The 23,593-nt window shown below is 44.0% G+C and overlaps 1 protein-coding gene across 3 annotated transcripts in view; it reads left to right on the top strand.

Annotated features, from left to right (window-relative positions):
* LOC106567397 (myotubularin-related protein 4) overlaps positions 1-23,593 on the top strand; it is a 126,168-nt gene that overhangs the window by 56,725 nt on the left and 45,850 nt on the right. The gene's annotated exons all lie outside the window — the stretch shown is intronic.

The raw sequence follows: 23,593 nt of genomic DNA, 5'->3' as shown, positions 1-23,593 counted from the left end.
GGCAGGGCTTGAAAACTATTACGGACTACAAAGGGAAACCTAGCCACGAGCTGCCCAGTGACGCAAGCCTACCAGACGAGCTAAATGCCTTTTATGCTTGCGTAGAGGCAAGCACCACTGTAGCATGCATGAGAGCACCAGCCATTCTGGACGACTGTGTGATCACGCTCTCGGTAGCCAATGTGTGCAAGACCATTTAAAAATATCAACATTCACAAAGCCTCGAGGTCAGACGGATTACCAGGACATGTACTCAAAAATGCGTGGAACAACTGGCAAGTCTCTTCACTGACATTTTCAACCTCTCCCTACCGAGTCTTTAATAACTACATGTTTCAAGCAGACCATCATAGTCCCTGTGCCCAAGAAAGCGAAGGTAACCTGCCTAAATGACTATTGCCCCGTTACACTCACGTCTATAGCCATGAAGGGCTTTGAAAGGCTGGCCATGGCTCACATCAACATCATCATCCCGGGAACCCTAGACCCACTCCAATTCGCATACCACCCCAACAGATCCACAGATGACGCAATCTCAATCGCACTCCACACTGACCTTTCCCACCTGGACAAAAGGAACACCTATGTGAGAATGTTGGTCATTGACTACAGCTCAGCATTCAACACCATTGTGCCCACAAAGCTCAACACTAAGCTAAGGACCCTGGGACTAAACACCTCCCTCTGCAACACCTTCCCCTCAGGAGACTGAAAAGATTTGGCATGGGTCCCCAGATCCTCAAAAAGTTCTACAGCTACACCATCAAGAGCATACTGACCGGTTGCATCACCGACTGGTATGGCAACTGCTTGCTATCTGACCGTAAGGCGCTACAGAGGGTAGCGCATACGTCCCAGGTCATCACTGGTGCCAAGCTTCCTACTATCCAGGACCTATATACTAGGCGGTGTCAGACCAAGGCCCAAAAAATTGTCAAAGACTTCAGTCACCCAATTCATATGTTCTCTCTGCTACTGCACGGCAAGCGGGCTAGGGCCAAAAGGCTGCTTAACAGCTTCTACCCCCAAGCCATAAGACTGCTGAACAATTAACCAAATGGCCACCCAGACTGTTTACATTGACACACCGCCGTCCTCCGTTTGTTTTTACACTGCAGCTACTCGCTGTTTATTATTTATGCATAGTCACTTTATCCCTACCTACATGTACAAAATAACCAGACGAACCTGTACCCCCGCGCATTGACTCGGTACCGGTACCCCCTGTATATAGCCTCGTTATTTTTATTGTGTTATTTTACTATATTTACTTTAGTTTATTTAGTAAATATTTTCTTAACTCTTTCTTGAACTGCATTGTTGGTTAAGAACTTGTAAGTAAGCATTTCACTATAAGGTGAAATACCTGTTGTATTTGGAGCATATCTAGAGAACCAGAAACAGCTCATCACCCGTCTAACACCATCCCTACCATGTGGCAGCATCATGCTATGGGGATGCTTTTCAGCGGTAGGGACTGAGACACTGGTAAGGATAGAGGGAACAATGGTTCGAGTCAAATCCTTGATGAGAACCTTTTTCAGAGTGCAATTGACCTTAGACTGGTGGCAAAGATTTACGTTCCAACAGCCAAAGCAACGCTGGAATGGCTTCAGAACAAGAATGTGAAAGTCCTTGAGTGGCCCAGCTAAAGCTAAGACCTGAATCCCTTTGAAAATCTGTGGAAAGACTTGAAGAATGCTGTTCACCTCCGCTCCCCATCTAACTCAACAGAGCTTGAGAAAATCTGCAAGGGAGAATGGGAGAAAATTCCCAAATCTAGATGGGCAATGCTAATACAGACACACAAGATGACTGAAAACTGTAATCGCTGCCAAAGTTGCTTCTATAAAGTATTGACTCAGGGGTGTGAATACGTATGTAAATGAGAATTCTGTATTTTATTTTCAATATATTTGCAAAAACATGTTTTCACCTTGTCATTATGGGGTATTGTGTGTAGTTGAATTCAAGCTGTAACACATCCAAATGTGGAATAAGTCAAGGGGTAATATGTTCTGAAGACACTGTAAATGGATCTAACCTCACCCTAAGAGCAGTGATGCACAGTTACCTGCAGGCCTCGCCTCAATCCAGAGAAAGGCTTTAGACCTCAGTCAATTAGACTGGATGTGGATTAGGCTAGGCTTAGATGGCCATGGCTGGGTCTGGCTGGGGGGTGGAGAGAGAAGGCTAATAGTGGAAGAGTCTGCCATTGTTAAGGTTATACTGCAGGAGAAGCTGTATGGACTCAACATATAATCTAACACAGGGAATAGAGGACAGGGTAGGGGATAGCTGGGCTAAGGAGACTGGGCATGAAAATATATTGTTGTCATCCATCCTGGTCCTGCCAACCTTTGAATAGATACGAGTTAATTGGATAATTAGATCCAGCCTCCCTTTCTTTTTCTAGAATGTCAAGTTTATTAATTAATCATTTTAAAATGTGGAATTGTATGTATTCACAATCAGATAAGGAACTCTTTTGAGTGGCCTAAACTTCCACTATGCCATGAAACACAAAACACAAATGACCAGTTTGGAACAGTAAAAGTTGAAAAGGTTTTTATTCCAGTTAAATTGAGTTGAAAGGTTTTGTTCAAGTTCTCGTCTGAAGATGTATGATGAAACAGTCAAATTAATTTGAGAAAAAACTGACTTCTTTAGTGCAGCGTTCACGTTATCTCGACCAGTTTGCTCCATACTGATTAATATCTTAGCAGTCATCGATAGATGGGCCCTGTTGTTCGAGGTCTCTGAGCAAGAGGTTGAATAGATTTGACGACAATTAACTTATTTTGTACAGTCTGTGATTAACCAAAACGTGAGATCCATATGGACATTTTGAATCAGGTTTAATGGATCCTGGTGGGCTGGGGATTTCCTAGCGAGCACCTTGGGAGTCATTTACCACCAGAACTCCTTCCCGAATAGACATTTTACTTAGATACTTCATTTTGCTGGGACATTTCCAGTCAACCATGTATTTTTCTCCCTAGATGTTCATTCTTTTACAGACAAACAGGGGCAGTGTTCATAAAGTCACCAATGTAATCAATGCAATCAAGAGACTCTACAACGTTTTAAATTGTCACATTTTCAAGATAGGCAAGTTACACTCAGTCCATTGTAGAACTTTGTCCATTGTAGACACATTTGAGCAATTGTGTTATTGTTGTGTTCCACATTTTCTCTGTCGTATTGGTTAGTCGGAAGGCTTGTGTAATGCTTAGGCGTAGTGGAGTAGGAATCAGACGCAGGAAGCAGCGATACGGGTGATGGCTTTTAATGAGCGACACAGCAAAACACCTGCCACCCCAAATAGTGAACTCAGCGCACACAAAAATCAAAGTGCCCCAAACACAGGGGACAAAACACAGTGAACGTAAACCCACGCACAAGCGCTGAATACAATACAGCGCGTAACAAAGCAACCAACAGAGAAACAATCCCGCACAAAGAGCAGGCGGGCCAAATAGCTAATATAGCCCCGCTAATCAACCCAACTAAGGACAGGTGCAAACAATAACAGAAAGGGGAAAACAAAAAGGAATCAGTGGCAGCTAGTAGGCCGGTGACGACGACCACCGAGCGCCACCCGAGCAGGAGGGGGCACCACCTTCGGTGGGAGTTGTGACAGTACCCCCCCCCCCCGACTCGCGGCACCTGCAGCGCGCCGACACCGGCCTCGAGGGCGACCCGGAGGACGAGGCGCAGGGCGATCGGGCGGAGGCGATGGAAATCCTTCAACATGGATGGGTCCAAGACGTCCTCTGCTGGCACCCAGCACCTCTCCTCCGGACCGTACCTCTCCCAGTCCACGAGGTACTGCAGGCCCCTCACCCGGCGTCTCGAGTCCAGAATGGCCCGTATGCTGTACGCCGGGGACCCCCCGATGTCCAGAGGGGGCGGAGGGACCTCTGGCACCTCACCTTCCTGTAGGGGACCAGCTACCACCGGCCTGAGGAGAGACACATGAAACGAGGGGTTAATACGGTAATAGGAAGGTAGTTGTAACCGATAACACACCTCGTTTATCCTCCTCAGGACTTTGAAGGGCCCCACACACTGCGGCCCCAGCTTCCGGCAGGGCAAGCGGAGGGCCAAGTTCCGGGTCGAGAGCCAGACCCTGTCCCCCGGTACGAACACAGGTGCCTCACTGCGGTGGCGGTCAGCACTCCTCTTCTGCCTTCCACTGGCTTCCTTCAGGAATTCCTGGACGGCTCTCCAGGTCTCCTTGGAGTGCTGTACCCATTCCTCCACCGCAGGAGCCTCGGTCTGGCTCTGGTGCCATGGTGCCAGGACCGGCTGGTAACCCAAAACACACTGAAAGCGTGACAGGTTAGTAGAGGAGTGACGAAGTGAGTTCTGGGCTAACTCCGCCCAAGGAATGTACCTCGCCCACTCCCCTGGCCGGTCCTGGCAATACTACCTCAGAAACCTGCCCAACTCCTGGTTCACCCTCTCCGCCTGCCCATTACTCTCGAGGGGATAACCGGAGGTCAAACTGACCGAGACCCCCAACCGCTCCATAAACGCCTTCCAGATCCTGGATGTGAACTGGGAACCTTGATCAGAGACAATGTCCTCCGGCACCCCCTAGTGCCGGAAGACGTGGGTAAATAGGGCTTCCGCAGTCTGCAGGGCCGTAGGGAGACTGGGCAACGGGAGGAGACGGCAGGACTTTGAAAACCGATCCACAACCACCAGGATCGTAGTGCTCCCTTGAGACGGGGGTAGATACTACTGACAGGTGCGACCATGGCCATTGTGGAACGGGGAGGGGCTGTAACTTCCCTCTAGGGAGATGCCTAGGAGCCTTACTCTGGGCGCACACCGAACAGGAAGAGACATAGAATCTCATGTCCTTAGCCAAGGTGGGCCACCAGTACTTCCCCCTGAGACTCCGCACTGTCCTCGCCACACCAGGATGACCCGAAGAGGGTAGAGTGTGTACACACCGAATCAATTGATCACGGACACCGAGCGGCACGTACATGCGACCCACGGGACACTGTGAAGGCGCAGGTTCCAATACTAACGCCCGCTCGATGTCTGAGTCCACCTCCCATACTACCAGTGCCACCAGCCTACACGCTGGAATGATGGGAGTCGGATCGATGGGCCGGTCCTCAGTGTCAAAAGACGGGACAGCGCGTCGGCCCTTGTGTTCAGGGAGCCTGGTCTATAGGAAATCGTGAACCTAAACCGGGCGAAGAACATGGCCCACCTTGCCTGACGCGGATTCAGTCTCCTAGCTGCCCGGATATACTCCAGATTCCGATGGTCGGTCCAGAAGAGAAAGGGGTGCTTAGCCCCCTCAAGCCAGTCTCGCCACACCCTCAAGGCTTTTACCACTGCTAGCAACTCCCTGTCCCCCACATCATAGTTACGCTCCGCCGAACTGAGCTTCTTCGAAAAGAAAGCGCAGGGGCGGAGTTTCAGTGGCGTACACGAGCGCTGTGATAGCACAGCACCCACCCCAGCCTCGGATGCGTCCACCTCCACTATGAATGCCAGAGACGGGTCCAGGTGCGCCAACACGGGTGCTTCGGTGAACAGCACCTTCAACCTCTTGAAGGCTCCGTCCGCCTCAGTCGACCACCGCAAACGCACCGGCCCCCCTTTCAGCAGTGAGGTAATGGGAGCCGCTTCCTGGCCAAAACCCCGGATAAACCTCCGGTAGTAATTGGCAAACCCTAAGAACCACTGCACCTCCATCACCGCGGTTGGAGTCGGCCAATTACGCACGGCCTTAACGCGGTCACACTCCATCACCACCCCCGTGGTGGAAATGTGATAACCCAGGAAGGAGACGGCTCGTTTAGAGAACACACACTTCTCAGCCTTGACGTACAATGGGGGAAAAAAGTATTTGATCCCCTGCTGATTTTGTACGTTTGCCCACTGACAAAGAAAGGATCAGTCTATAATTTTAATGGTAGGTTCATTTGAACAGTGAGAGACAGAATAACAACAAAAATATCCAGAAAAACGCATGTCAGAAATGTTATAAATTGATTTGCATTTTAATGAGGGAAATAAGTATTTGACCCCCTCTCAATCAGAAAGATTTCTGGCTCCCAGGTGTCTTTTATACAGGTAACGAGCTGAGATTAGGAGCACACTCTTAAAGGGAGTGCTCCTAACCGCAACTTGTTACCTGTAAAAAAGACACCTGTCCACAGAAGCAATCAATCAATCAGATTCCAAACTCTCCACCATGGAGAAGACCAAAGAGCTCTCCAAAGATGTCAGGGACAAGATTGTAGACCTACACAAGGCTGGAATGGGCTACAAGACCATCGCCAAGCAGCTTGGTGAGAAGGTGACAACATTTAGTGCAATTATTCGCAAATGGAAGAAACACAAAAGAACTGTCAATATCCCTCGGCCTGGGGCTCCATGCAAGATCTCACCTCGTGGAGTTGCAATGATCATGAGAACGGTGAGGAATCAGCCCAGAACTACACGGGAGGATCTTGTCAATGATCTCAAGGCAGCTGGGACCATAGTCACCAAGAAAACAATTGGTAACACACTACGCCGTGAAGGACTGAAATCCTGCAGCGCCCACAAGGTCCCCCTGCTCAAGAATACATATACATGCCTGTCTGAAGTTTGCCAATGAACATCTGAATGACTCAGAGGACAACTGGTGAAAGTGTTGTGGTCAGATGAGACCAAAATGGAGCTCTTTGACATTAACTCAACTCGCCGTGTTTGGAGGAGGAGGAATGCTGCCTATGACCCCAAGAACACCATCTCCACCGTCAAACATGGAGGTGGAAACATTATGGTTTGGGGGTGTTTTTCTGCTAAGGGGACAGGACAACTTCACCGCATCAAAGGGACGATGGACGGGGCCATGTAGTGTCAAATCTTAGGTAAGAACATCCTTCCCTCAGCCAGGGCATTGAAAATGGGTCGTGGATGGGTATTCCAGCATGACAATGACCCAAAACACACGGCCAAGGCAACAAAGGAGTGGCTCAAGAAGAAGCACATTAAGGTTCTGGAGTGGCCTAGCCAGTCTCCAGACCTTAATCCCATAGAAAATCTGTGGAGGAAGCTGAAGGTTCGAGTTGCCAAACGTCAGCCTCGAAACCTTAATGACTTGGAGAAGATCTGCAAAGAGGAGTGGGACAAAATCCCTCCTGAGATGTGTGTAAACCTGGTGGCCAACTACAAGAAACGTCTGACCTCTGTGATTGCCAACAAGGGTTTTGCCACCAAGTACTAAGTCATGTTTTGCAGAGGGGTCAAATATTTATTTCCCTCAATAAAATGCAAATCATTTTATAACATTTTTGACATGCGTTTTTCTAGATTTTTTTGTTGTTATTCTGTCTCTCACTGTTCAAATAAACCTACTATTAAAATTATAGACTGATCATTTCTTTGTAACTGGGCAAACGTACAAAATCAGCAGGGGATGAAATACTTTTCCCCCCCACTGTATAGGTCATGCTCCAGCAGTCTCCCAAGCACCTTGCGTACCAGGGACACATGCGCGGCGCGGGTGGCGGAATATATCAGAATATCATCGATATAAGCAATCACGCCCTGCCCGTGCAGGTCCCTGAGAATCTCGTCTACAAAGGATTGAAAGACGGCTGGAGCATTCTTTAACCCATATGGCATGACGAGGTACTCAAATGGCCCGATGTGGTACTAAATGCAGTTTTCCACTTGTCTCCATCCTTAATACGCACCAGGTTATACGCGCTCCTGAGATCCAGTTTTGTGAAGAATTTTGCTCCATGAAATGATTCCACCGCCGTAGCGATGAGAGGGAGCGGGTAACTAAACCCCACCGTGATAGCATTTAGACCTCTTGTAATCAATGCACGGACGCAGACCTCCCTCCTTTATCTTCACAAATAAGAAACTCAAGGAGACGGGTGAGATGAAGGGCCGAATGTACCCCTGTCCCAGAGATTCCGTGACATATGTCTCCATAGCCACTGTCTCCTCCTGTGACAAGTGGTACACGTGACTCTTGGGAAGCGCAGCGTTAACCTGGAGATCTATCACACAATCCCCCTGTCGATGAGGTGGTAATATGGTCACCCTCTTTTTACAAAAAGCAATCGCCAAATCGGCGTATTCAGGGGGAATGCGCACGGTGGACACCTGGTCTGGACTCTCCACCGACGTGGCACCTATGGAAACTCCTAGACACCTCCCTGAACACTCCTCGGACCACCCCTGAAGAACCCCCTGTTTCCACGAAATCCGTGGATTGTGATCAGCCAGCCAGGGGACCCCCAGCACCACCGGAAACGCAGGCGAATCAATAAGAAAGAAACTAATCCGTTCCTTATGATTCCCCTGCGTTACCATTTCCAGTGGAACCGTAGACTCCCTGACTAGCCCTGACCCTAATGGCCGGCTATCTAGGGAGTGCACGGGGAAGGGGGAATCTATCGGCACTCGCGGAATGCCCAGCTTAATGGCGAGTCCGCGATCCATAAAGTTCCCAGCTGCACCTGAATCGACTAGCGCCCTATGCTGGGAAGAGGGAGAAAAATCAGAAAACAAAATTAATAAGAACATGTGACCAACAGGGGGTTCTGGGTGAGTTTGGTGCTGACTCATCTGGGGTGACCGAGAAGTGTTCTGCCTGCCCTCTTGACTCCCAGACTGACCATTCCAGACCACACTGGCCCACTCCAGAGCTCGGCCCGTCAGGCAGGAAACGAGGGCACTCACGCGCTCCTCTCCCGAGGGAGCAGGTCTGACGGTGGCCAGGTACAGCTCGAGCTGGAGCAGAAATCCCTGGCACCCAGCCGCCGCTCCATCATACTCCCTCGGGAGCGCCAGACGAAGCGTGCCAGAGCCAGACGCAGTGGGAGGCGGAGGTGGCTGTGTCGGAGGAGCCGGAGGTGGAGAGAGGAGACCACTCCTCTCCCATCGGTCCATCCTCTCCATCATTTGATCCATCGCGGATCCGATTCGGTGGAGGACTGATGTATGATGGAGCACTCCATAGGTGGTGCGGGATTCTGTAATGCTTAGGCGTAGTGGAGGAGGAATCAGACGCAGGAAGCAGTGATACGGGTGATGGCTTTTAATGAGCGACACAGCAAAACACCTGCCACCCCAAATAGCGAACTCAGCGCACACAAAAATCAAAGTGCCCCAAACACAGGGGACAAAACACAGTGAGCGTAAACCCACGCACTAGCGCTAAATACAATACAGCGCGTAACAAAGCAACCAACAGAGAAACAATCCCGCACAAAGAGCAGGCGGGCCAACTAGCTAATATAGCCCCGCTAATCAACCCAACTAAGGACAGGTGCAAACAATAACAGAAAGGGGAAAACAAAAAGGAATCAGTGGCAGCTAGTAGGCCGGTGACGACGACCGCCGAGCGCCACCCGAGCAGGAGGGGGCGCCACCTTCGGTGGGAGTCGTGACAGCCTGATAAGGATTGGATAGTTTTTTCACTGTTTGACTTTCATTTCCCCAGATGAAGAACTTCCTCTTCTTGGTACAGTATGGTCTCAGTGACCTTGTGGGCAGTCAAAGAAAAACTTCCTGACATGAGGGACAACAAATATCCCTAAAAAGAGAAGTGTAAACAGTGATGGGCTTACACCTGGTCTTTTTGTGTTCATATTGGCTTGGCTACCTCACTTGATGAAAAAGCACTATGTAAAAAAAAGTATTTTGCCCATCAGTATTTTGTGATTGTCTCCTGTTCACCTTGTAATTATATGCCCTCTTTCTTTGGCCATTACTGCTTTATAGCTTCATGTAGTGGTGTAGAATGAAACGATCACTCATGTATCATGTTGTAATACATCATAAAAAGCATGATACTGTATGATTGAAGTGTTTTCGGCTGCTCTTTTATTGAGAAAATAAAATTATTTATTCTATCATATCTCCATAAGGACCTGACGATTCAGAATGGTGGACCCAGGCTGTGTTGTGAATTGTAGAGGCCTCAGCCCTGACCAGAAGCAACCCATACCTCCTAGGCACTTGTGGAGATCTGAGAGGATTGGAAAGGTGTGAGCAATATGTAGTAGATACCTGGAGAGTACTCAGTATATTAACTGGTCAAGGTTGTGTATGTTACTTTTTAAATGTAATCAGTTGCTAGTTAACTGTCCAAAATTGTCATCAGTAACGTAACTATTGGATTACCCAGACTCAGTAACGTAATCTCATTACTTAGATATTTTTTGTAATTATTTTCCCCTTAAGAGGCATTAGAAGAAGACAAATAGAATCCATCAAACATATTTGGTGTGTCCTCATAGTGGACTCTATCTTATGGTCAGACTCGCTCAGGTGGAACAAACTTAAAACTTGCGCCTTTTTTAAGTGGTGAATTGAATGTCATTGAGAAAACAGAAAGGTGTCATCATTTATTTTTTTCAGCAAACATCCTATCTGTAATCTGATTACAATATTTTTGCTGGTAACGTAACTGATTACTGTTTTTTTTTTACAGTGTTTTCAGAAAGTATTCACACCCCTTGACTTTTTCACTGTCACTGACCTACACACAATACCCCTTAATGTCAAAGTGGAATTCTGTTTTTCACATTTTTTCATATTAATAAAAAACTGAAATGTCTCATGTCAATAAGTATTCAACCCCTTTTTATGGCAAGTCTAATTAAGTTCAGAAAAGGTAACAAGAATAAAAGTTGCATGGACCAAAAAAGTTTATCTACCACCTGTACCATAAAATTCAAACCTAAGAAGGCACCTATTGATAAAAAAAAAGCAATTGAATACTTTGAGATGGTGAAGTTATTAATTACACTTTGGATGGTGTATCAATACACCCAGTCACCACCAAAGATAAAGGTGTCCTTCTAACTCAGTTGCCAGAGGGGAAGGAAACTGCTCAGGGATTTCAGCATGAGTCATGGTGACTTTAAAAGAGTTACATAGTTTAATGGCTGTGATAGGAGAAAACTGAGGCTGAATCAACAACATTGTAGTTACTTCACAATACTAACCTAATTTACAGAGTGAAAAGAAGTAAGCCTGTACAGAAAATATTCAAAAACATGCATCCTGTTTGCAACAAGGCACTAAAGTAATACTGCAAAAAATTTGGCAAAGCAATTCACTTTTGTCCTGAATATAAGTACCACTCTCTGAGTACCACTCTCCATATTTCCAAGCATAGTGGTGGCTACATCATGTTATGGGTATGCTTGTAATCATTTAAGGACTGGGGAGTTTTTCAGGATAAAAAAGAAACGCAATGGAGCTAACCGCAAGCAGAATCTTAAGGGAAAACCTGGTTCAATCTGTTTTCCACCAGACACTGGGATATGAATTCACTTTTCAGCAGGACAATAATGTAGAATGCACAGCCAAATGTACACTCGAGTTGCTTACCAAGAAGACGGTGAATGTTCCTGAGTGGCTGAGTTAAGGTTTTGACTTAAATCTGCTTGAAAATCTATGGCAAGACCTGAAAATGTTTGTCTAGCAATGATCAACAACCAATTTGACAGAGCTTGAAGAATTTTGAAAAGAATATTGGGCAAATGTTGCACATTCCAGGCGTGGAAAGGTCTTAGATTTACCCAGAAATATACTTATCTAATCAATTCTAATCCCACTTTGTAACACAACAAAATCTGGAATAAGTCAAGGGGTATGAATACTTTCTGAAGGCACTGTAACTGATTGCATGTCATCAGTTACTCCCCAACCCTGTGAATGGTGCATTGTAAAGACCTCTGCACACTGCAAACCTGCATCCCAAATTGTACCCTATTCCCTATGCAGTGCAATACCTTTGACCAGAGCCCTACAGGCCCCGGATGAAAAGTAGCGCACTAATGTTACATACCTAGGGAATAGGGTACAATTTGGGATGCAGGCTTGCAGTGTGGTTAAAGGAAGTCTCCAGGCTCTCTTCTGTCCTGCTGACTCTGATCCTGTATGTCAGCACAGGCCACCCTTTTTGGAGCAGCACCCCATGTCTTCGGTATGGCATTACCTCCAGACCTGCTGAAATCTACTAGGAGCTACAATGCTACAAGGAGTGACAGGGCTATTCAATTCTGGTCCTGGAGGGCCGAAACATTTCCGTTTTTTCTTTCTACCTCAAAGTTAATTTCACTGAATTAGTCCCTTATTAGAAGGAGAGGATGAACATCAGAAGTGTTTCAGCCCTCCAGGACTGGAATTGAATACGAGCCCTGTGTGTAGCTTCTAATAAACAAAGAGTGCCGGGCTACACAATGGATAGTGATACTCCTACTGCTCGGTGGTTCTGTGGGTCTGTCTAACTGCTTTGTGGTTGGTTGAGAAAATGGGTGTGTGCCCATGTCATACAGACATTTGGGCTGGCTAAATAAAGTGCTGTGTCTGTCTTATTTGTTTCCCCACAGCTGTTACACAACAGGATCATCATAGACATTTTGTTTAATTCAAGTCACCCTCCCTCCTTTAGGCATCCATTTAGTCGCTCTCTCTCTCCCTTATCCCTCCCATCTGTTACCGTTGCCACTCTCTTGCTCTCTCTCGCTTGCTCTTTCTTTCATGCACTCTCCATCCCTCTCCCTGTCTCTCTGTTTCAGACAGTCATTCGCATGATCATACCACACTGCCAGCTGAGTTATAACTTGAACAATTCTTTGTTAGTTTTCAATTGTACAATTTAATCTCCCCGTATATAAAAACCACGAAAGACTACCGGAAAGGCTTGAACGCAAGATCGTCATTTTTATAACTCACACGGTGAAGAACGTAGCCTGTAGCCTACTGCAGGGTTTCCCAGACTTTTTCAAATTCGGCACACAGAAATTAGAGGTCATGAGTAACTTGTTCAAAAAGAATGGCACCGATTGGCTTATAGGTGGTGGTGTTATAAGAAGTTTCACTTAAATCATCATGTCCGCCGCCCTATTTGACCTAAAGACTTGAACATTTGTATGTAGGTGTCTTTCTTCCTGCTGAACAAATTTACCTGAAGGACCCATAAGGTTGACAGAATAGATTATTGATAAATAAGGAAATCTGTTTTTATGTGTCCATTTAAATCCTTTTTAAATCCATTTCTCAATGGCCTATCAACCTGAAACGTGTTAGGGTCATCAGACATTACCATAATGAACCATGTTAAGTTTGGCATTGATATCTTAAAAAATAAGGATACTATTAACAATTCACTTTTTTGACTGTAACACTAATGCTTAAAGGTCCTGAACAGTGAAAATCATGTTTTTCATGAAATCGGATGATATTTGGATGAAACCAGTTCAGAGTAGGGTAACTCAAGTATAAAGAATTTCTGTAGCTGGTACATTAATAAAGTTTGATAATAAAGTTACTTCCCCTCCCTCTGTGTCAAACACTTGGATTCAGGGGGTAGGCATTACCAAGGATTTACTTCCAGCTTTATGCAACGTCACATAAAGCTGTAAATGTAATACACTAATGGTAGGGTCTTATCATCTTTACTTATTTAAATATGTACCATCTTAAAACTGTCATCCCATGCTCCTACACCTTACTTTAGCGTTATTTACAAACCGTAAGATAGCTACTAGGAGAACGTTCGACCAAAGATATTGGTAACCATTAATCTGCGGTGTGACTGATAGCTAGCAAGCTACTTACCAGCATGCCGGCAAAAGCACTCTGTGTTGTGACTGGGTACCATAGTGCAAATGTAACATTACACTATTTTCCGAAGAATGAAGATATCCGACAGCAGTGGCTGCTATTTATGGAATGTTGTCCCCAAAAGGTGTTGCGGTATGTATAGTATTTGTAATTTACCCCTGAAAATCATATTTTACCATTCCATTGTGTGGGTTGTTGTCTTACAGTTAATGTAGCTTGTGTCATTGGGGCTTATCGTGATGATTGGGGGGGTGTAATTATTTCCTTTTCCATCTCCTTTTGTCTTTCCACTATTATCAAGCAGTAATAATACACATTTTAGAAAATTCAACCTTTATCTGCACAGCTTCCCAGGCAACTGCATCAATTGAGCATTTCAGGCACAGAAACATTTCCAAATACAAACATTGAAAAGTTTCACAAAAGTGCACGACCAAATTTAGCAAATTTCAAATTGAGTTCTTCCAAAATACCAGAAAACACATTGTAGAATGAGTAGATCACCTCATCAACAAATGGATAGCATCATGACAAATAAAAGGAAATTCACTACCCATTTAACAAACATTTCCCTTTTCAGACACATTACAGGCTCCGTAGACAGGCTCCTGGATCTCCTCTTCAACATGGTCACCCTTGATCCAGTGCCATATGTGGGGAAGCTGTGCAAGCTGTCCATCCCAGGACCCTTGTCTGCCTAGTGTGAGAGGCCTGACAAAGAGCAGGCCATAGCTAGATTTTTCTCCCACTTATATCTTGGGGTGACTGAAGCCTGCTTGATTGAAGCGGGGTACATGGGTCCTCCTCCTCTCTCGCTGTCCTCCCCATGAATTTCTGTAGTTGGTTGTATTTCCTAAAGCCTAAGTAATTCACTGTTACGTGATACAGTATATCACATTTTGTTACATTGTATTATTTTTTTCAATCGTTTGGACAGGAGATGAGTGTTACAAATTGTACAAATCAATGGGTCCTGCATACTGTAGGGTGGCAGGGTGCCTATGTTAGGCTTATGGCTCTAATTATTATTTTTTTTATGTCAAATGGTGTCTCACCATAATTTCTCACCTATAAAAAGCCAGACTACGGTTTGTTCATGTTGATCAATATTTTGGCTGAGCTGGCCTTTAGTAAATTATCAAATAAATGTCTGCTCAATGCATACAATTCTGAACATATTGTCATGTATAATGCTAATGCAGCGGGAACCAATAAATTGTCCAGTACAGTTATTGTATGCTGTTTTCATGTACATTCCCTTTATGTCTAAGCTTCTAAGATGACTCAGACTTCATGTGAAGTGTATCAGTGAACTGTATTCTGTAATTATACTGTACAAAAATATTAACGCAGCATGCTACAATTTCAACGATTTTACTGAATTACAGTTCATTTAAGGAAATCAGTTCATTTAAATAAATAAATTAGACCCTAATCTATGGATTTCACATGACTGGGCAGGGGTGCAGCCATGGGTGGGCCTGGGAGGGCATAGGCCCACCCACTGGGGAGCCAGGCCGAGCCAATCAGAATTAGTTTTTCCCCATAAAAGGAAATACTACTATTTCCTACAGAAGGAAATGCTCCTCAGATTCAAGCTGGATGTGGAGGTCCTGGGCTGGTGTGATTACACGTGGTCTGCAGTTGTGAGGCCAGTTGGACGTACTGCCAAATTCTCTAAAACGACATTGGAGGCAGCTTATGGTAGAGAAATTAACATTACATTTTCTGGCAACATCTCTGGTGGACATTCCTGCAGTCAGCATGCCAATTGCACGCTCCCTCAAAACTTGAGACATCTGTAGCATTGTGTTGTGTGACAAAACTGCACATTTTAGAGGGGCTTTTTATTGTCCCCAGCACAAGGTGCACCTGTGTAATGATCATGCTGTTTAATCAGCTTCTTGATATGCCACATCTGTCAGGTGGATGGATTATCTTGGCAAAGGAGAAATTTTGTGCGTATGGAACATTTCTGGGATCTTTTGTTTAAGCTCATGAAACACTGAACCAACAATTTACATGTTGCGTTTATTGTGTATTGTGTATTGCTGCTGTTTGTCTGATATCCAACAGTCCAATTGTTGACCATGAGAGCATTTTGCAGAGAAAATGGGTTGAGGCATGCTATTTAGGCTCGGAATGACATTTGGCCCATTGTTTACCCTCTTACCTGCCAATGACCACAATGGCATTTCAAAGAGCTGTCAGTCAAGGTGAGCTCATGAGTATAAGCTTCCCCCCACTCTACATCTTCTTGCAGGCTTCTTGATAGTTTGAGATGAGAGAAGGTACAATTTCTTCAAATCTGAGTTTTTTTGATAGCGTCAACATATTCTGGGTGATGTTTTGGTCATTGAAAGGCTATTTTTACTTGGGAAATAGGATAACTGAGGGAACCCTTTTGAAAATAATCATACAAAATATTATTCTTATGGACTAAAAGTCAGACTCATTCCACATTTGGTCTTTGGACTCATCACAATAGTCCCTAAAGAGTTTGAGAAAATAATGCATTCAAAGGTGTCCACACTATACAGTTGAAGTCGGAAGTTTACATACACTTAGGTTGGAGTCATTAAAACTCATTTTTTAACCACTCCACAAATTTCTTGTTAACAAACTATAGTTTTGTCAAGTCAGTTAGGACATCTACTTTATGCAATTTTTCCAACAACTCTTTACAGACAGATTATTTCACGTATAATTCAATGTATCACAATTCCAGTGGGTCAGAAGTTCACATACACTAAGTTCACTGTGCCTTTAAACAGCTTGGAAAATTCAAGAAAATGATCTCATGGCTTTGGAAGCTTCTGATAGGCTAATTGACATAATTTGAGTCAATTGGAGGTGTACTTGTGGATGTATTTCAAGGCCGACCTTCAAACTCAGTGCCTCTTTGCCTGACATCATGGGAATATCAAAAGAAATCAGCCAAGACCTCAGAAAAATAATTGTAGACCTCCACAAGTCTGGTTCATCCTTGGGAGCAATTTCCAAACGCCTGAAGGTACCACGTTCATCTATACAAGCAATAGTACGCAAGTATAAATACCATGGGACAACGCAGCCGTCATGTCGCTTAGGAAGGAGACGCGTTCTGTCTCCTAGAGAACAACAGCAAAGGACCTTGCGAAGATGCTGGAGGAAACGGGTACAAAAGTATTTATATCCACAGTAAAACGAGTCCTATATCGACATAACCTGAAAGGCCGCTCAGCAAGGAAGAAGCCACTGCTGCAAAACTGCCATAAAAAAAGCCAGACCTCGGTTTGCAACTGCACATGGGGACAAAGATCGTACTTTTTGGAGAAATGTCCTCTGGTCTGATGAAACAAAAATAGAACTGTTTGATCATAATGACCATCGTTATGTTTGGAGGAAAAAGGGGGACGCTTGCAAGCTGAAGAACACCATCCCAACTGTGAAGCACGGGGTGGCAGCATCATGTTGTGGGGGTGCTTTGCTGCAGGAGGGACTGGTGCACTTCACAAAATAGATGGCATCATGACGGAGGAAAATTATGTGGATATATTGAAGCAACATCTCAAGACATCAATCAGGAAGTTAAAGCTTGGTCGCAAATGGGTCTTCCAAATGGACAATGACCCCAAGCATACTTCCAAAGTTGTGGCAAAATGGCTTGAGGACAACAAAGTGAAGGTATTGTAGTGGCCATCACAAAGCCCTGATCTCAATCCTATAGAACATTTGTTGGCATAACCTCTCTAGGGTATGTGGGACGAAATCGTCCCACCTACTCAACAGCCAGTGGAATCCCGTGGCGCGATATTCAAATACCTTAGAAATGCTATTACTTCAATTTCTCAAACATATGACTATTCTAAAGACAAGACTCTCGTTAATCTAACCATACTGTCCGATTTCAAAAAGGCTTTACAACGAAAGCAAAACATTAGATTATGTCAGCAGAGTACCCAGCCAGAAATAATCAGACACCCATTTTTCAAGCTAGCATATAATGTCACATAAACCCAAACCACAGCTAAATGCAGCACTAACCTTTGATGATCTTCATTAGATGACAATCCTAGGACATTATGTTATACAATACATGCATGTTTTGTTCAATCAAGTTCATATTTATATCAAAAAACTGCTTTTTACATTAGCATGTGACGTTCAGAACTAGCATACCCACCGCAAACCTCCGGTGAGTTTACTAAATTACTCACGATAAACGTTCACAAAAAACATAACAATTATTTTAAGAATTATAGATACAGAACTCCTTTATGCAATCGCTATGTCCGATTTTAAAATAGCTTTTCGGCAAAAGCACATTTTGCAATATTCTGAGTAGATAGGCCAGCCATCACGGGCTAGCTATTTAGACACCCACCAAGTTTGGCCCTCACCAAACTCCGATTTACTATTAGAAAAATGTTATTACCTTTGCTGTTCTTCGTCAGAATGCACTCCCAGGACTTCTACTTCAATAACAAATGTTGGTTTGGTTCAAAATAATAGTTATGTTCAAATATCCTCTGTTTTGTTCGTGCGTTCAAGACACTATCCGAAGGGTGACGAAGGGTGACGCGCCCGATGCGTTTCGTGACAAAACATTTCTAAATATTCCATTACCGTACTTCGAAGCATGTCAACCGCTGTTTAAAATCAATCTTTATGCGATTTTTCTCGTAAAAAAACGATAATATTCCGACCGGGAAACCCTGTTTTAGTTCAAAGACGAAAAAATAAAAACACGGTGTCGCCTCGTGCACGCGCCTCAGTCTCATTGTTCTCTGATCGACCATTATCCAAATGCGCTACTGTTTTTCAGCCAGGGCCTGCAAAGACATCATTCACCGGTTTGCCGCCTTCTGAGAGCCTATGGGAGCCGTAGGAAGTGTCACGTTACAGCAGAGATCCTCAGTTTTCAATAAAGAGAGTGTAGAAGCCCAAGAAATGGTCAGACAGGCCACTTCCTGTAAGGAATCTTCTCAGGTTTTTGCCTGCCATATGAGTTCTGTTATACTCACAGACACCATTCAAACAGTTTTAGAAACTTTAGGGTGTTTTATATCCAAAGCCAATAATTATATGCATATTCTAGTTTCTGGGCAGTAGTAATAACCAGATTAAATCGGGTACATTTTTTATCCGGCCGTGCAAATACTGCCTCCTACCCTAGAAAGGATAACTGAAAAAGCATGTGCGAGCAAGGAGGCCTGCAAACCTGATTCAAGTACACCAGCTCTGTCAGGAGGAATGGGACAAAATTCACCCAACTTATTTTGGTTAGCTTAAGGCTACCCAAAACGTTTGACCCAAGTTGATCAATTTAAAGACAATGCAACCAAATACTAATTGTGTGTATGTAAACTTCTGACCCACTGGGAATGTGATGAAAGGAATACAAACTGAAATAAATCATTCTCTCTACTATTATTCTGACATTTCACATTCTTAAAATAAAGTGGTGATCCTAACTGACCTAAAACAGGGAATTTTTAATGGGATTAAATCCTAGTAAACTTCAACTGTACCAGTAGATGTATATTAGCACATACGCTAATGTAGCATGTTCTTAGCGTGGAACACACACAACTGATCAATGGACTATGTTCGGGAAGAGCATTAATAAGATTATCATATGAAAGACCAGACCAGAGACCAGGATATAAAGTTTAAATGCTAATGCCGGCTTGTTTATTTTAAGAAAGTAGTTTGTAGTTGTCCAAAAATAAGATTTTTAATTCACAATGTTCTCAATATATAAATATTCACAGTAATAAAATACCCTGGATTAAATGATATGTGGGTGCACCTGCCTAATTAAATATCTATAGTAATATCAAATATCACCAGATTAGTTCAATATAGAAATCAAAATGACATTCAAATACACATTCACAATTTCACAGTCTTACCACATATATGGCCATTAAACACGGCAGAGCTGTGCAGAATAATGTATTTAAGTGTCCTTCAAGAGAGGTCCTTTTGAAGTGATGTCTTCAGATATCTTTCTTTTGAATGCAATAGAAGATGTCGATCTCTCTGGGTTGGCTCGCCATCCAAGACTCAAACTCCAACAAAAAATCGGACCAATATATTGAATAAGCAGACCAACATTGAGCACAGTTACATGCACACAATAATATGAGTATTGTGGATAGTCAGATTAATATAATAGTTTATTAAAATGCTTTGCAAGAAGAACATTTTCCCTAATAATCCTGTTTGCATGGATACATCTGAAATCATGCTACTTGATGGGACTTACTGTAAATAAATGCAATTGCCAGTCATAATAAATGTCCTACCACAGTGACTATGTTATTTTAGTTCAGACATAAAAGTTTGTATTTGAAAACTATTTAAGTTTTTCAAAACTCACACAATGAGGGAGGCTGGCGCTCCGGTGCTTGCACATGCGCAGAACAAATACACAGTTGGAACTGCATTTTAAGCTGTTTACATGTTCTAATAATTTGAAAGATTACTCTGAAAACCAGGTTGTACCAAAAGCAACGTTCAGATACAATATTGTTCACTATAAAAAAAAAGTACACTGAGTGTACAAAACATAAGGAACACCTGCTCTTTCTATGACATAGACTGACCAGGTGAATCCAGGTGAAAGCTATGATCCCTTATTGATGTCACGTGTATTTAAATCAGTGTAGATGAAGGGGAGGAGACAGGTTAAAGAATGATTTTTAAACCGTGTGACATGGATTGTGTATGTGTGCCGTTCAGAGGGGTGAATGGGCAAGACAAAGATTGAAGTGCCTTGGAACATATTATGGTAGTAGGTGCCAGGCGCACCGTGTTGAGTGTCAATAACTGCAACACTGCAGGGTTTTTCACGGTCAACAGTTTCCTGTCTGTTTCAAAAATGGTCCACCCACAAAGGACACCCAGCCAACTTGACACTACTGTGGGAAGCATTGGAGTCGACATGGGCCAGCATACCTGTGGAACGCTTTCGACACCTTGTAGAGGCCATGCCATGACAAAGTGAGGCTGTTCTGAGGGCAAAAGGGGGTGCAACTCAATATTAGGAAGGTGTTCCTAATGCTTTGTACACTCCGTGTATAATTACCTCGAAAGAAGTGCACGTATCAATTAGCATAAATAGCACAATTTACTTAAATTGGTAAAAGTTAGCATTGGCCCGCTAAACATGCGCTAATACAGCAGCTTCATTTGTCATCCACAAACACATTCAATCGGTCTCAGGACGAGAACGATGAGGACCATCAATGATCAGCTTTTCTCTTAAGATATATCTATGTTGAGCTCATTATTTCTAGCTTTATGTCAGTTTTTTACCTTCACAGACAATAGAAAATCTGTCATAAAATGGGGCTCCCTCAGTCCCTCTACAAGGCTTACTCAACATTGCATTGATTGAGTTGTCAAAGGTGGAACCTAACGGATTTGCGCACTTCCGATTGGTTAAGTCATTTCTCATAAATACAAGGATATTTAACCATTACTTGACCTGGGTTACCCAAAAATATGCTAAAAATAATTTTTCAATCGTATTTTCATGAACCATAGGACTTGGTTTGAGAACAGCTAACGGATTGGTCAAAGGATGGCTGAGTTAAATCAAAAATCAGATTTTACGTGTCCATTTAAAACACTGTAAATCCACTCAACAGTGGCAGATCAGCTTAAAACTTGTCATCGCTATCATGGACGTCCCTAAGGTGTACCACGCTGAATTTGGTATTGATATCTCAAAAAACAAGAACTATTAACTCATTATAAATTGTATATCTTTTTTTTAAATGTTAGGGGGTAGATCAGCTTTAAAATTGCAGATAGATTGTAGCTTCCATCAATGTAATTGTCTGCGTCACTTCCAATCCCCCATATACTTTTTTGCATATATATATATATATATATATATAAAGGGAACACTTAAACAACACAATGTAACTCCAAGTCAATCACACTTCTGTGAAATCAAACTGTCCACTTAGGAAGCAACACTGATTGACAATAAATTTCACATGCTGTTGTGCAAATGGAATAGACAACAGGTGGAAATTATAGGCAATTAGCAAGACACCCCCAATAAAGGAGTGGTTCTGCAGGTGGTAACCACAGACCACTTCTCTTCCTATGCTTCCTGGCTGATGTTTTGGTCACTTCTGAATGCTGGTGGTGCTCTCACTCTTGTGGTAGCATGAGACGGAGTCTACAACCCACACAAGTGGCTCAGGTAGTGCAGCTCAGCCAGGATGGCACATCAATGCGAGCTGTGGCAGAAAGGTTTGCTGTGTCTGTCAGCGTAGTGTCCAGAGCATGGAGGCGCTACCAGGAGACAGGCCAGTACATCAGGGGACGTGGAGGAGGCCGTAGGAGGGCAACAACCCAGCAGCAGGACCGCTACCTCCGCCTTTGTGCAAGGAGGAGCAGGAGGAGCACTGCCAGAGCCCTGCAAAATGACCTCCAGCAGGCCACAAATGTGCATGTGTCTGCTCAAACGGTCAGAAACAGACTCCATGAGGGTGGTATGAGGGCCCGACGTCCACAGGTGGGGGTTGTGCTTACAGCCCAACACCGTGCAGGACGTTTGGCATTTGCCATAGAACACCAAGATTGGCAAATTCGCCACTGGCGCCCTGTGCTCTTCACAGATGAAAGCAGGTTCACACTGAGCATGTGACAGACGTGACAGAGTCTGGAGACGCCGTGGAGAACGTTCTGCTGCCTGCAATATCCTCCAGAATTACCAGTTTGGCGGTGGGTCAGTCATGGTGTGGGGTGGCATTTCTTTGGGGGGCCGCACAGCCCTCCATGTGCTCGCCAGAGGTAGCCTGACTGCCATTAGGTACCGAGATGAGATCCTCAGAACCCTTGTGAGACCATATGCTGGTGCGGTTGGCCCTGGGTTCCTCCTAATGCAAGACAATGCTAGACCTCATGTGGCTGGAGTGTGTCAGCAGTTCCTGCAAGAGGAAGGCATTGATGCTATGGACTGGCCCGCCCGTTCCCCAGACCTGAATCCAATTGAGCACATCTGGGACATCATGTCTCGCTCCATCCACCAACACCACGTTGCACCACAGACTGTCCAGGAGTTGGCGGATGCTTTAGTCCAGGTCTGGGAGGAGATCCCTCAGGAGACCATCTGCCACCTCGTCAGGAGCTTGCCCAGGCGTTGTAGGGAGGTCATACAGGCACGTGGAGGCCACACACACTACTGAGCCTCATTTTGACTTGTTTTAAGGACATTACATCAAAGTTGGATCAGCCTGTAGTGTGGTTTTCCACTTTAATTTTGAGTGTGACTCCAAATCCAGGCCTCCATGGGTTGATAAATTGGATTTCCATTGATTATTTTTGTGTGATTTTGTTGTCAGCACATTCAACTATGTAAAGAAAAAAGTATTTAATAAGATTATTTAATTCATTCAGATCTAGGATGTGTTATTTTAGTGTTCCCTTTATTTTTTTGAGCAGTGTATATCAATCACGCACACACACACACACACAAATTAAATACATATATACACCTTTTTTATTTCTTTTGTTACCATTGCTTTATTACCCTCCAACCCTACCACCCCTCCCCCAATTGGAGAAAACTAGTGAACAACAACGCTTAGGCCTGTATTTCCAGCTTATACATACTATATACATATGGACATTTTATGGTCTATTTTACAATCATTTTATTTTGTTTGTTTTTAACTCTTGTCCTTCCTCCACACGCAATCTCTCCCATATATTTATGATGCCCATCCGATTTGATTTCGATTTGCCATATCTTTCAAACTGTACTCTTTCAAAAACAGTTCCTAACCTATGTACGTTTTACGGGCATAGAATGTTTTACATTAGTTATCTTGTTGTTATTAGTCCAAACCTTCAGCTTCATTCAACCCCTCCCATCTATCGCTTAACACAATCCATATTGGATTTCTATTTGCCATATATCTTTCAACTGTGCTGTGATGTTTCACAAAAGCTCTGCTATCTGCAG

The sequence above is a fragment of the Salmo salar genome, chromosome ssa13 (genome assembly GCF_905237065.1).
Source record: "Salmo salar chromosome ssa13, Ssal_v3.1, whole genome shotgun sequence".
NCBI classification, from domain to species: Eukaryota; Metazoa; Chordata; class Actinopteri; order Salmoniformes; family Salmonidae; genus Salmo; species Salmo salar.
This window is presented reverse-complemented; position numbering and strand designations above follow the sequence as displayed.